General features: G+C 53.6%; 1 protein-coding gene across 1 annotated transcript in view; it reads right to left on the bottom strand.

The window, feature by feature from the left end:
- The window catches only part of LRRC75A (leucine rich repeat containing 75A), a 34,418-nt gene that overhangs the window by 10,949 nt on the left and 9,595 nt on the right, over window positions 1–13,874 (bottom strand). The gene's annotated exons all lie outside the window — the stretch shown is intronic.

Genomic DNA, 13,874 nt, shown 5'->3' with positions numbered 1-13,874 from the left:
GAAGCTGCTAGGCACCCAGAAGAAAACCCACCAGCCCTCCCCCTAAGAAAGGGTGTCAAGTGCAGTCCTCGTAACAGGAGGGGCGGGAGCACAGAGGCAAGGGGCACGGGGTGGGCGGGGGCCATGGCAGAGACCTCTGGGGCAGAGGTTCCCCAAGCCTGGGGAGAGGCAAGGGCTGGGAGCATCTGCAGAGACCCCTGTCCACCAGCAAGAGACCCCACGGGCTTGGCCAAGAGCAGTGACCTGTCTGGGTCCTAATCCCCGGGGCCTCGCTCCAAATGTTCTGGACTGTACAAGACCCGAAGATCCTCGTCCAACCCCAGGAAAGGGGCAGGCCCCCCAGACACGGCTAAGCTTGAATTTCCCACCAGCCAAGCTGGCGGGGGCTTGAAACAGAATTAATTGCTTTAGAGAAGTAAAGAAAGATGGTTTTCTAGCCCAGGGTGTTGTACTACACTTTGTGCCCTCTGTCTGTGGAAGAGCTCGGGTATGGCTTCTGACGCTTCTCAAACCCCCTCTCCAGTTTCTGTTGTCCTTGGCGGGAGCTGTGGTTCCCTCCTAGCTTGGTCCCTTGCACAGAGCAGAAAAGAACGAGGACATTCCCATCTGAGGACTGCCCCACCCTAGGTCCCCTGGGCCCCCAAGCCGTATGCGGAGCTGCCCCATCACCACCCAGAGAAGGCAGGCTCCCAGCCCGGGTTGCCATGGTCCAGCGACCTGCGGACAGGAATGTGTGGTGACAGGTGAGTCCCAGCCGGGGTTTGCTCCCTTGTCATTTCGGTGAGTTATCCTGAACTTTTCTAAATACCTTCCCCATGTGATTCTTAGAAATCCCCGAAAGCAAGTGGGCTGGGTTTCGTTATTCCCAATTTACAGATGAAGAAGCTAAGGCTCAGAGCAGCTGACTTTGTTTTTAACCAACCGTCAGAATTTCAGGAATGGAATGTACGACTGCTGACTATAGTTAGCACAGCTGTGTGGTATATTTGAGAGTTGTGAGGAGAGTAGATTCTAAAAATTCTCATCACAAGGAAGAAAACATGTTTTCAAACTATATGAGGTGATGAATGTTAACTAAACTTATTGTGGTAATTATTTTGCAATATTTGTAAGTCAAGTAATTATGCTATACACCTTAACCTCAGTGCCAAGTCAATTATATCTCAGTAACACAGAAAGAAAAATAAATTGCATGTAATAAAGATGTTAAAGAAAAAAAAAAGAATTTCAGGAATGGTAGGGGCGGGCTTCCACGTGGGCCTAGGGCCTGTCTTGGGAGGATCTGCCTTGTCCACCCCTGGGGTGAGCTGGGCAGCAAGCAGGCTGGAGGGCGGGGATGCTGCCCTGTGGTTTGGCCGCTGACATTTCTAAGAGCGAAGAGAGAAAGGGCTTTGCTGGGGTATCTGGAGGGGCCGTGCTCTCTGTCCCATGGGGAGCCTCGCGAGTCCAGGTCCTAGCGGGGTTCCCCCCCAATGGTTCCGGGACCTCTGCCTCCACCTCCCTGTTGGAAGAAATGGGTCTCGAGTGCCATCGAGGACACGAGGGGCCAGCCTTGGGCTGTTTCTGTTCCGCAGGAATGAGCGTCAGAGGCAGCAGCCGTGCCCGGCGCCAGGTTCTCTGGCTGCGGAGATAATTGACACGGTCTGGCGTGGACGCGGTGAGGGAGGCGTCGGATCAGGCTGCGGACAGGTCCAATCCTGCCGTGGACCTGTCCCCACCCTGCTTGTCCGGCCCCTCAGCCTCTCGGGAGGCATCCGGGGCACGCTACCTGTGTCACTGCGTCTCAGCCTCCTCGTATGTAAAATGGGGACGGTGACCCCGCGTCACAGGTGGGCGAGGAACATAAACCTAGTAACACAGGGTAACGCCTCCGCAGGGAAGAGAATCACCAGCTGAGCGCCCCTCCCCCTTCGGTGCCCCCCCCGCCCCGCCACGCCCCGCCACGTACAGAGGTTCTTAGCCTCTTTTTGGATACCAGGCCCATTTGAGAACGTGACAAAAGCCACGACCTCTCTCTCTCTCTAGAAAAGCCCGGGAGTCGGGGCAGGACAGGGAGCCTGGCGCACAGACCACACCGGCCTCACGGTCAGCAGGGCGTGCCGGGGCCGCGGGGACGCTAATTGTCACCAAGCAAAGTGCAGACTCCGGCGCTGCCCTCTGTGTGGTAGGAGAGGCTGGGAATATAGGAAGCGGAATTCAGGCTGTCAATACGTGGACGAGAGACCTCTTCCCCCCTGGGGTCCATTTCCCCATCTGTGAAATGGGCAAACGGACCACACTCGTAGTTACTGAGCCGTGTCCCAAGACCTTGGGGCTGATGATGATGGAGAGAGGCCCAAGGCTTTGGGCCCAGCTCTCCGCAGAACAGCTCTCTGGCTGCCCTTCAGGGTTTCTGTTTGTTTGTTCCTGTTTTTTAAAGTAGTTCTGTTGTCAGAGAAGTTTGAAACCCCGGGACTGGATGGCTGCTTGGGTTTCTTGGGTTCCTACCAGCCCTGCCCCGTCTTCCCACTCCCCTCCTTCCCAGGCCAGTAGAGGCCATCCCATCCTGGAAGGACCAAGAAAACCCTAGCTGCTAACCCAGGACGCTGGGGCAGGTGTGGGAAGATGTAAACTGTCCTTCCCCAGCACCCCCCCCACCCCGGCCCCCTGCCACGTCCCGCCCTGCATGTCCCCACCCTCCCTGTCAGTCTGGGCGCCCAGCCTGCTGACAGTGGGTCCCTCTCTCCATGCTGCTGCTGTTGTCTGGGGTCATGGAATTGTGGCTGGGGAGGGGGCAGAGGGTGGGAGGAAGGGAAGGGGTAGGGAGGGGGTCTCCCCAGGAAGGCAGATGTGGCTCTGCTCCTGTGCTCTGGGTAAGTTACGTGTGAGTCATGGCCACCGCCCGCCCTGTGAATTCCAGCTGGGGTGGGGCTCCCGGAGGTCCCAGGGCTCCGGGTTACATGAAGCTGCAACAGGGAGACCCAGATGGGGGCCCGACAGACGCTGCTGCACTTTTATCTATCGCTTTACTCCTTTACTTCGACCCCACCTAGGCCCCCGGAATGCTTGTGCGGCTTTCAGACACCTCACATGTCCTGAGGGCCTCGGGCCACGTCTGGCGTCCTCGGTGTCCTCTCCATATCACCCACCAAGCCACCCACATTGTCACCCACACTGGGGACAAATGTGTCATGACTGCACTGACAGTGCCACCGACCCTGCCCACCGGGGACCTCAGTGTTCCGCTCTGCCCTGGCTGCCCGTCGGGGTGGGGGAATGCGGGGGTGGAAGAACCAAATCCACGTGCGGCTCCTCCAGGCTGCCCCGGGCAACTGCTTTGGCCTTGGAGGGGCTGGCCTGCCTTGCAAAAACCAGGCACTGAGGAGACTCCTGGATTCCTCATTGCGAATCTAAATGGTACTATCTCTGGGACCTGTGCGTGTGGTCCGTCCCCGATCAGAAAACCTGGGAACACCAGCCCGAGTCACTGCTCTGGGCAGCTTGGCACGGACAGTGTCGCTGGCCTGCGACCAAGAGGGTGAACGGCAAGCACGTGTCACCTCGAAGAAGTGGGGCTCCCGTGTTACTGAAGCTTGAAGAACCAGGTTTGGGGACTCACTCCAGTGGGAAGAGTGAGGGGTACGGCTTTCCAAAAAGCGAGCAGAGATTCACAGTATTTCTCAAAGTGTGAAGGGGGTCCTCAAGACCCTTCCAGGGCCTCTGTGAGGGCCTCTTTTCCAGTGACACAGCAGCACGATGCTACATTTTCTTTGTAGACTTCAACCAGAACAACCTACTGCAAGACACCGAATGCAGAAGCAGTGCGTGTGAGAATCCAGCTGTCTTCTACTAAGCCAGCCACACACGAAAGGGAGTCACACAACTATGAAACAATGCCGCTCTTCTCACTATATTTTTTCTTTTGGAAAATATAGTTATTTTCGCAAAAATTTCTTTCACATTACAAGCTTATTAACTTTAAATGAATACATAAATAAATCTTTAAAATATTTTTGTTTTGATTTCTTATACAGCAGATAGCATTTATAAGATATGACCCACAGAGAGAAAACCTCTTTGAGGTCCTCCATAATTTAGAGTATAAAGGTTCCTCAAAAAATTAAAAACAGAACTACCATACAATCCAGCAATCCCACTTCTGGGTATATATCCAAAGGAAATGAAAACGTACTATTAAAGAGATATCTCCACTCCCATGTTCACCGCAGCGTTATTCACAACAGCCAAGACACGGCGACAACCTAAGTGCCCATCAACCTAAGACTGGATATAGCAGTTGTGGTCTATATATACAATGGAATACTATTCAGCCGCGAGAAAGAAAGAAACCCTGCCATTTGCAACAACGTGGATAGACCTTGAGGACATTATGCTCAGTGAGGTAAGTCAGAGAAAGACAAATACTGCATGATTTCACTTATATGTGGAACCTAAGAAGAACTCTGAAAAACAGAGTGGATTGGGGCTGGGGGGTAGGGGAATGGGAGACGGTGTTTAAAGGTACATACTTGCAACTAGAAGAAAAATAAGTCCTGGAAGTCTCCACAGTACACAGTACAACTATGAAAGACAACAAAACTATTGTTACCAACACTAGAAGAAGTGATATTTATGGGACAAGACAGGGGTGTTGGCTAACGCAACAATTGCAACCACATGGCAATATAAATGTATCAAGTCAATACACTGTGGGCCTTAAACAATGTTATAGGTCAATTATATCTCAATTTAAAAGAGTTAAAAAAGTATAAAGAGGGCTCTTGGACTTCCCTGGTGGTCCAGTGGTTAAGACTCTGCGCTTCCGCTCAAGGGGGCGTGGGTTTGATCCCTGGTGGGGGAAGTTCCGCACGCCGCGCAGCATGGCCAGAAACAAAACAAAAACAATTAAATTAGAAAAAATAAAGAGGGCTCTTGATACCGAAAACAGCTGGAGAACCGCAGCGCTAGAAGCATGGGGTACCCTGGGAGAAAGGGGCTAAGCTGAGCCAGGCGAGGAGCCAGGGAGCCCCTGGGGAGGGTGCAGCTTCCCTGCTGTGCTCTCTCCCGTCACTCCGACCCTCAGCGTCACTCCGACCCTCAGCGAGGCTCCCTGTTGATGCGGGTGTGGTTTTGGCGGTGGAGCGGGGTGGGGGGGGTCTGGGAGAGGAAGCTCCGCCCATGCCCACAGCTCGTCTCTGGTGTCTGGGAGCAGAAGTGATATCAATCTCGGGGGCTGGCCCCGAACTAGTGAGCTGGCACCGTGGGGACCCCGGGCAGCTTCAGAGGGGGCCCCCAGGACCTCGGCAGCGCTTGGGGTGGAGGGTCAGCGGGGAATTTTGACACTTGCCTGACCGCCAGCCTCTCCTCTTCTTGGCCTTTATGGGTATAATCAGAGATTTTAGATCCAGGTCACTGCTCTTATTGTTTTAATTTGTGGGGTTTTTTTTTAATTGTTAAAGGCACTCTATCGATGATAAAATTTGGCCATTTGCATTCAGTCTGAACACAGATTTGCACGTCTTTGGGACTGCGATAGCGTTCAGGGCCACCGCTCAGCCCTTCCCTGGAGCTGCTCCCATACCTGCACCTCATGCCGTCGCTGCCAGAGAACGTCATCCAGAATGAATACACGGGTGGTTATTTTCTGAGCTCTAGCCTACCTGAAAAATCCTTTATGTTAACGTCACACCTGAAGGCAACGTGGCTAGAGAGAGACTAACCTTCAAAACGCGGTAGCCCCCTGGTACTCAGCATGGCAGGTGACTCTGAGGCAGCCTGGGTTTTGTGTCTTTAGCTGCTTTTTCTGCCCAGACGTCCATGGGATTGTCTTTGCCAATAACCTCTAGCTGCCTCTCCTGGATGGTCTCAGCACACGGTCCCCTTCCCAGGAACATCAGTTCAACATACACATAGCCCAAAAAGCAGCTGATGTCTTTACAACAATCTCACAACGTCACCAAAAGGGCACCCTCAGGACAGCCCACCAAAACTCCTAACATCCCTTCCTTGTGCCTCCCCCAAGACCCCACCTGTCCCTCAGCGGCTCATCTTGACCCTGCAAACCCTCTCAGCACCCAGCCCTTCCCTTCCTAATACAAATCAAATCAACTTCTCTGGCTCATCCAGTTCTTAGCTCAAGCCACCGCCAGCCCCACTCTAACCAGAAGATGCCAGTGTTGATGAGGATGGACACACAGCTGGAGCTCCTGTGCATTGCTGGTAGGAATGTGAAGTGGTGCAGCCACCGTGGAGAACACCACGGCGATCCTTCAAAAAATTAAAAACAGAGTTACCGTATGACCCAGCGACTCCACTTCTGGGTACATATGCCAAAGAACTGAAAGCAGGGACTCAGACAGATCCTTCTACGCCTACGTTCGTAGCAGCATTATTCACAATGGTCAAAAGGTGGAAACGACCCAAGTGTCCATCAGCTTCTACAGACACATGGATAAACAAAGTGTGGTATATGTCTACAATGGAATAAGAAGGAATGAGATCTGACATATGCCACACTGTGGACGATCCTTGAGGACATTACGCTGAGAGAAATCAGTCACAAAAGGATGATTCCACGCATATGAGGTACCCAGAGAAGTCAACTTCATAGACACAGAGTAGAACGGCGGGTGCCAGGGGCTTTCGGGGAGAGAGGATGGGGAGTTGTTTCTTGGGGACAGAGTTTCAGTTTTGCAAGATGAAAAGAGTTCTGAGGATGACGGTGGTGACGGTTGCAAAACAATGTGAATGTGCTTAACGATACTCAAGTGTAGAAATGGTTAATTTAAGATGGTAAATTGTATGTGATGTGCATTTTGCAACAATTTAAATTTTAAAAAAAGGTCCTGCCACTTAGGCAGGCAAAAACAGACACCTTCCTGAGATACGAGGGAGCACATGTTCCTGGCCATTGTTTTTCTGCCTGCCACACCTGGTTATTACAATTTTTACCACTGTGTATCTGGTTGTGGGTGTTTTCTTTGAATTTACCTTCAGTGTTGGGGTCATTCCATCTACAAACATGGACCTTTTTATAGCCTGTCTCATCAGGAGGGCGGATGCCGGCTCTGAGCGCCTTCTGAGCTGACCTCTTCTCGTGTTCATCCCGTAACACACGCCCGTGGACAGGCAGGGTTTGCCTTCTGCCACTGACCTCATGTCTGGCACTGTCAACCCCACTCCCACTGCTTCCAGTCAGGACTGTGTGTTGGCCAGCGTTTCGAGTCCTTGCAATTCTTATTTCGCTCATCGATCTCCCTTTTCATCTCACCCTCTGTCTTTTTTCTCTTTTTTGCCTCTTTTCGTGGCATTTTGTTCTTTTCCCACGAAGTTCATTTCCCCCGGATCCTGCCGTAGATCATTCCAGAGTCAGGGTCCAGCCTCCACAGTATTTCTCCGACGCACAGGGTTATTTTCCCCACTTGCTCACCCCTGAAGGAGGGGTGATCTAGTGAGACCCCCATCCACCATCTGTCTAGTGTGATGTTGTGATTTATAATAAGAAATAGATATTTGGTCTTTGTTCTCTTTCTGGCACAGAGCTCCTAAAACCTGCGGAATTTCCTAACTGATGAGAGAGGCAAAGGTGTCTTTTGTTATGAGATGACTTTTTTTTTTTTTTGCGGTACGCGGGCCTCTCACTGTTGCGGCCTCTCCTGTTGCGGAGCACAGGCTCCGGACGCGCAGGCCCAGCCGCTCCGCGGCATGTGGGATCTTCCCAGACCGGGGCACGAACCCATGTCCCCTGCATCGGCAGGCAGACTCTCAACCACTGCGCCACCAGGGAAACCCAGACATGACTTTTTTAATGACTTTATTTTTGTTAATGAGGTGACTTTTGGAAGGCCCCTTGGTCACCTGAGGATGGGGCCAGGGGAACCAACCATGTCATCAGAGGTTGGAACTTTCAGTCCCGTCCCTATCTCAGGGAGGGGAGAGGGGATGAAGAGAATCAGTCACCAATGGCGACCGAGGTAATCAGTCGAGCCTATGTGATGAAATCTCCAGAAACTCTCCAGAGTGTGGGGTTCGGAGAGCTTCTGGGTCAGTGAGCACGGGGAGGTGTGGAGAGTGGACACCTGGAGGGCTGGAAGCTCCGTGTCCTTCTCCACACCTGGTCCTGTGCCTCTCTCCCATCTGGCTGCTCCTGAGTTACATCTTTTTTTTTTTTTAATTTATTAATTGTTGGCTGTGTTGGGTCTTGGTTGCTGTGCACGGGCTTTTCTCTAGTTGCGGCGCACGGGGGCTACTCTTTGTTGTGGTGCACGGGCTTCTCATTGTGGTGGCTTCTCTTGTTGCAGAGCACAGGCTCTAGGTTCACACGGGCTTCAGTAGTTGCAGCACACAGGCTTCAGTAGTTGCGGCACGCGGGCTCAGTAGTTGTGGCGCACGGGCTTAGCTGCTCCGCGGCCTGTGGGATCTTCCTGGGGCCCAAACCTGTGTCCCCTGCATCAGCAGGTGGATTCTTAACCACTGCGCCACGAGGGAAGTCACGAGTTACATCCTTTTATAATAAACTAGTGAGTAAAATGTTTTCCTGAGTTCTGTGAGCCACTCAAATTAATCCAACCCAAGGAGAGGGTCGTGAGAACCTCCAACCTATAGCTGATTGGTCAGAAGCACAGGTAACAACCTGGACTTGTGATTAGAGTCTGAAGTGGGGAGCTGCCTTGTGGGATCCCCTTAACCTGTGGGATCGGACACCACCTCTGGGTAGAGAGCATCAGAATCAAGTTGAATTGTAGGACACCCAGCTCGTGTCGAGTAACTGCCTGTTGGTGTGAAAACCACACCCATACGTTGGAATTTTAACCAGAATCTTGACCTTGTCCCACGGCTGCCTCCCTGGATAAGAGCTGAGTCCACCTCTCAGGTTCTGGTTTGTAAGGAGCCCAGCCTGGGGACCACACCCCGGACACTGAGCTAATGTGACTCTGACCTTGGCAAGGGACATCTTTGCCCACCTCCACAGCCTGGGCCGCCAAAACTCCAAAGATGGAGTCTGTGGAAACCCACAGTGGTGTCCACATCCCAGGACTTCCCCATCCCTGGCTGAGCCCACGGGCCACGCTGGACTGCCAGCGGCCACCGCTCGCGGGTTTCCCTCTCTCCCGCCTGCCTGGTGGAGGTAGCGTCTGAGGGTGGCTTTCTCCAAATACCCGCAGATGCCTGGGGAGGTGCAGTGAGGGCAGCGCTCAACAGTACTGTTTCTGCCCCCGAATCACTGCTCGCGTGGGAAAGGGGCAGCTGCCTGACGACTCCCTCCGACTGGGGAGAAGGGGGCTTCCCCTTCCTCTGGGAGCTCTCAGCTTCCGGGGGGAGCCGGGGCAGCTCCATCTGTCTCAGAGCTGGAAGGGGTTCCTCCTAAGCCGCCCACCTTTCTTGGCTTTCAGGAATTTTCATCTGCTTTTGGTGTGTCTCCGCAGGTATTTTAGGCGGAAGCCACTCAGCAGGCTGCCACGCACTCGCTATTTTAAACCACGAGCACCCTCTTGCCTTTTAAGTTCCAGGTTTTGGGCCTGTTCCCAGGAGGAAGGCCCTGCGGGAAATGCGCTTGTGTCTGTCTCTCTCCTCCAGGCATGAAGCTACGGCTCCTGCCCGGGGAAGGAGCAGGCAGCAGGCTCCGCACATTAACCAGAAAAGGTAGACAGCTGCATTGAGGCCACCGGAGCCCGCGTGCGCGGGGCGATAACGAGGCAGTGATCGCACGCGGTCCTCCTCTGGAACATCAGAGGCCACTCTTCCGGGGGAGGGACACAGTCTGCAGTACTGGCCTGCCTGGGCCACCGGTCTCCGTGTCCCCTCCCCCCTGACATTCTGGCTGCCTCGGGGATTCCCAGGGGAGGGACGGGAACTGCCAGGTGCTGTCAGGGAGATGCAGCCCCAGGAAGCCGCCAAGGGGAGAAGCCAGAGGAGCTCCGCGTGAATGAAGACCACGACCTCTAAGGAAGGTGGGCAGAGTCCCGCCGGGGATGGACGGGGTGGACGGGACACCTGGGGCAAGGTACACATCACGTGTGAGAAACGGAAACGGATGCGCCGGGCTAAATGGCGGCGCCCCAGAGACAACTCCACATCCCTAGTCCCCAGAACGTGCGAATTTATCTCATTTGGAAAAAGGGTCTTTGCAGATTAAGGATCTCAAGATGAGATCATCTTGGGTTACCCAGTTGGGCCCTAAATCCAACGCCAGGTGTCCTTACAAGAGACAGACACAGAGAAGAAGGGGATGGGAAGATGGATGCAGCCAGGGCCACCAGCCGCTGAAGCGGTGAAGAGTGAACTCTCCCGACAGCCTCTCAAGGGAGGGTGGCCTGCCCACACCTTGATTTGAGGCTTCTGGTCTCTAGAGCCGTGAGAGAAGAAGTTTCTGTCGTTCGAAGCCACCAAAACAGTGGTCGTCTGTGACGGCAGCCCTAGGAAACTAATACAGCGGATGGAAACAGCGGTGGCATTTTCCCCAGGGGACGCACCAAGGCGGAAAGGTTAGGGCAAGTGGGCGGGGACCCCTTTCCTCCTCTGGCCTGTGCTGACCTCAGCCAGGAGCACAGCTGTGGGCAACTGGGACCGTTATCGGCAGAAACCTCCTTGCTGCTTCCACCAGCCCTGGGTCCTCTCTGGATGCGTGTACCCCCGACACACTCTCCTTTGCTGTCTGCTCCCAGAGGTGGGACTGGGCTAGTCAGAGATGCTCCCTGTAGGGAATTTCCTGGCGCTCCAGTGGCTAGGACTCCGTGCTTTCACTCCCGAGGGCCCGGGGTTCAATCCCTGGACAGGGTTGACTAAGATCCCGCAAGCCGGGTGGCACAGCCAAAAAAAAAAAAAAAAGAAATGCTCCCTATAGAACCACATCCCCTAAGACGGCTTCCAGCCCAGTGCAAGAAAGAACATTTAAAAACAAGTGGTAAAGGGAATCCTGACACGCACTCCAACAGGATGAACCGGGAGGACATGATGCTAAATGAAATAAGGCGGTAACAGAAGGACACATGCTGTACGATTCCACTCGTACGAGGTCCCTAGAGGAGTCCAAACCATAGAGACAGAAGGGAGGATGGAGGGTGCCAGGGGCTGGGGAGAAGGGGCTGGGGAATTAGTGTTTAATGGGGACAGAGTTTCAGTTTGGGAAAATGAAGCGCTCTGTAGATGGATGGTTGCACAACACTGTACATGTGCTTAAGGCCACTGAACTGTACACGTAAAAGTGGTTAAAATGGTAAGTTTTATGTTATCTACACTTTACCACAATTTAAAAAAAATCAAGTAGTGAGTTCACAGACACTGGAACTATGTAAGCAGTGGGGAGAGATCCCTTAGTGCGGCTGTAGTAGGAGTTCTGTACCAGGAGGGAAGGTCGCTGCTAAGGACTCTTTCTTCGGGCCCCCTGGGATGCACGATCCCGGAGCCAAGGGCGTGGGGCGTTCTCCATCCAAGAGGACACTGCTAAACAGCTGAAGAGGTGGGGCCCTGAGGGCAGGAGGAACAGGGGAGGACGGTTGAAAGGAACAGCAGCAGACAGAATCCAGCCCAGCGGTGAAGCCGCCCGGACAGGGGAGTTGGAGGGGGCGCAGTTCGGGGTACTGAGGACAGAAGGTCGCTCTTGGGCTCATCCGCTGCCTCTTAACCCCGGAGGCGTTGAATTACACCGGCAGACATTGGAGTAATGCGGCTCAGATGCACCCAGAAATTCATAAATCTGACGCTTCACACACTTGTAACACTTCAGAGAATCACCTAACAGATGAGGCCTGCAATTCCAATCTGAGAGGGGTAAGTGAGTAACTGACTTTAGGCTTATGATTTTAAGCAGGACGCTGAAGGAGGATCTGGCCGAGTTTGTGACAGTTTCGAAATGTCTAACAGAATTTAATATTCACCGTATTTATAAGCTTATGCATTTTAGAACTGTGCGGGAGCTTGGGAAAGTCCCGCTTTTTAGGACGGCTACTTATAAACTTAAGAAAACTGGATATATTAAATTTGCGAAATCACTAAGATATTGAAAGAAACTTGACAAAGTAATAAGCCCTCTACCCTTAAATGTGATTATTTAAATCTACTAGATTCATAAACAGAATGGCATTTGTAGCTTACACTTAAAATCTTAGGGAAACAGTAGGCTTTAACATTTTTAGTTCAGTATGTTGAATCGTAACTGAGAAAATCTAGCACCCATGAGTACTGCGTGTGTCTGTATATATGTGCGTGTATGTGTGTGTGTGGTGTGTGTGCACAAACACGCCCCAAGGACACCATAAACCTCCCAGGGACACGACAATGAGGCCGAGGTCCGGGCGGGCAGCTGTCCTTGTGTTTGTGTGTCCAGTGTAGCCCGTCCCCGGGGAGGGAGGCCAGAGGCGCGCGGGCGCACGCACACGCACACACACAAACACACACACACACACACACACACACACACACACACACACACACACTCTCGGACTTCAGAAACACCAAAGCAAACCTGAAGAAGTCATAAAAGCTACCGCCGCGTTGGCCTCTCCCTGAAAGAAACCCGCTGGCATTGGCCTGCTTGCTGGCAAGGCTGCTCCCGCCGGCTCCAGGGTGGGCGCTGCCCCTCGGGCCGCTGCCCTGCCCGCTTGCCTGTCCCGCTGAGGGGCGAGGCCGGTTCTCTCGTCCCACTGCAGGGCCGCCGTCCCCCTGCCCCTCCACGACCACCGGCCCTGCAGGGTTTGAAGGTGGGCACCCTGGCAGGCGACCCTCCTTAACTGTGACAAGTGCCTGGTGGGTCTGCTCTCCCCGCCAGCACGCAGCGTGCTGGCTTCACGGCTGCACGTTATTTGTGTTTTAACTTTGAGGTCTTTAAAAACGACACTCTCTGCACAAAGCAGGCCTCTGGAAACAGATGTTTGACCATTGCCAAGTGTAATGCAATTAAAATCCAAGAAACGGCAGTAGCAACAAATAAATAAAAGGCTGCTTTCTCTTCAGAAAAACATAAAATCAGCCGGGAGGCACAGCAGGCCTGAAGAGGGTTTGCTCCGCCCCCTGCGGTCACAGGTCCACCCAGGCTCTGCTCAGGGCGGGGCAGGAGCCCCCCAGGCTCCAGGCCTGAGGTAGCCCCTCGGTCACTGTGTGGCCCCAGGCACGTGCCGCCCACCCCTGAGCCCTGCTCCCGTCCGACGACGTTTCAGCCACCGCTTTAAGACGGAAAGGCTGGGAGCATTCGCGCTACTTACCAAACTTATTTTCCAGCCTCCCGCTCCCCAGAGCACCTTGTGGGCTTATGATTCTGCAGAAAGGCTGGGGCCAGCAGGTCCCTGAGGTCCACCCGCTCCTACATTCCACAGATTCTCAGCACTCTGTCATCCACCCCCGCCCCTCCTGATCTGTGCTTGGGAGATAATCCTTTGTTGATGGCTTCTGGTGAATGCATTTAAGCCCATCTGTCTTTCCATGTGGTTACTGTTGTCCATTTTAAATAAAAGGTTTGGTCCATTGTGGAAGGAAATGCAGAAGAAGAAGGGGTGGAGGAGTGACTTCAAGGCTCCTCTGGCTCGCTGACAACCTGCTTTCCAAGCAGGACAGGCTGCCTGGGACAGCCCACTTCTCAGAGTGAGAAGTCGAGGACCGGAGGGTTGCGATCCAGTGGCAGTGCGGGGGGGCCGCGGGGGCCTCCAGAAGTTCCTTACCCGCCTCCCCCAGACGTCAGCCCTTGGAAGACAAGTGTAACAGTCAGCGTTCTCCAGAGGAACAGACCTGATAAGAGGGGTGTGTGAGAGAGAGAGGGAGGTGTGAGGAATAGTGACTGTGGGAGCCGGCAGGTCTGAAGGCAGGCAGCCTGGGGCAGAATTCCTCCGCCTTTTCTCTCAAGGGACTTCAACTGATCGCCTGAGGCCGACCCACACTACACAAGGTCACCCGCTTTACACAAG

This window comes from Aethalodelphis obliquidens, unplaced genomic scaffold, assembly GCF_003676395.1.
Source record: "Aethalodelphis obliquidens isolate GAN/ISIS:26980383/991018 unplaced genomic scaffold, ASM367639v1 scaffold38, whole genome shotgun sequence".
In the NCBI taxonomy this organism is placed as follows: domain Eukaryota; kingdom Metazoa; phylum Chordata; class Mammalia; order Artiodactyla; family Delphinidae; genus Aethalodelphis; species Aethalodelphis obliquidens.
The sequence above is the reverse complement of the archived record's forward strand: the minus strand, read 5'-3'. Positions and strand labels throughout refer to the sequence as shown.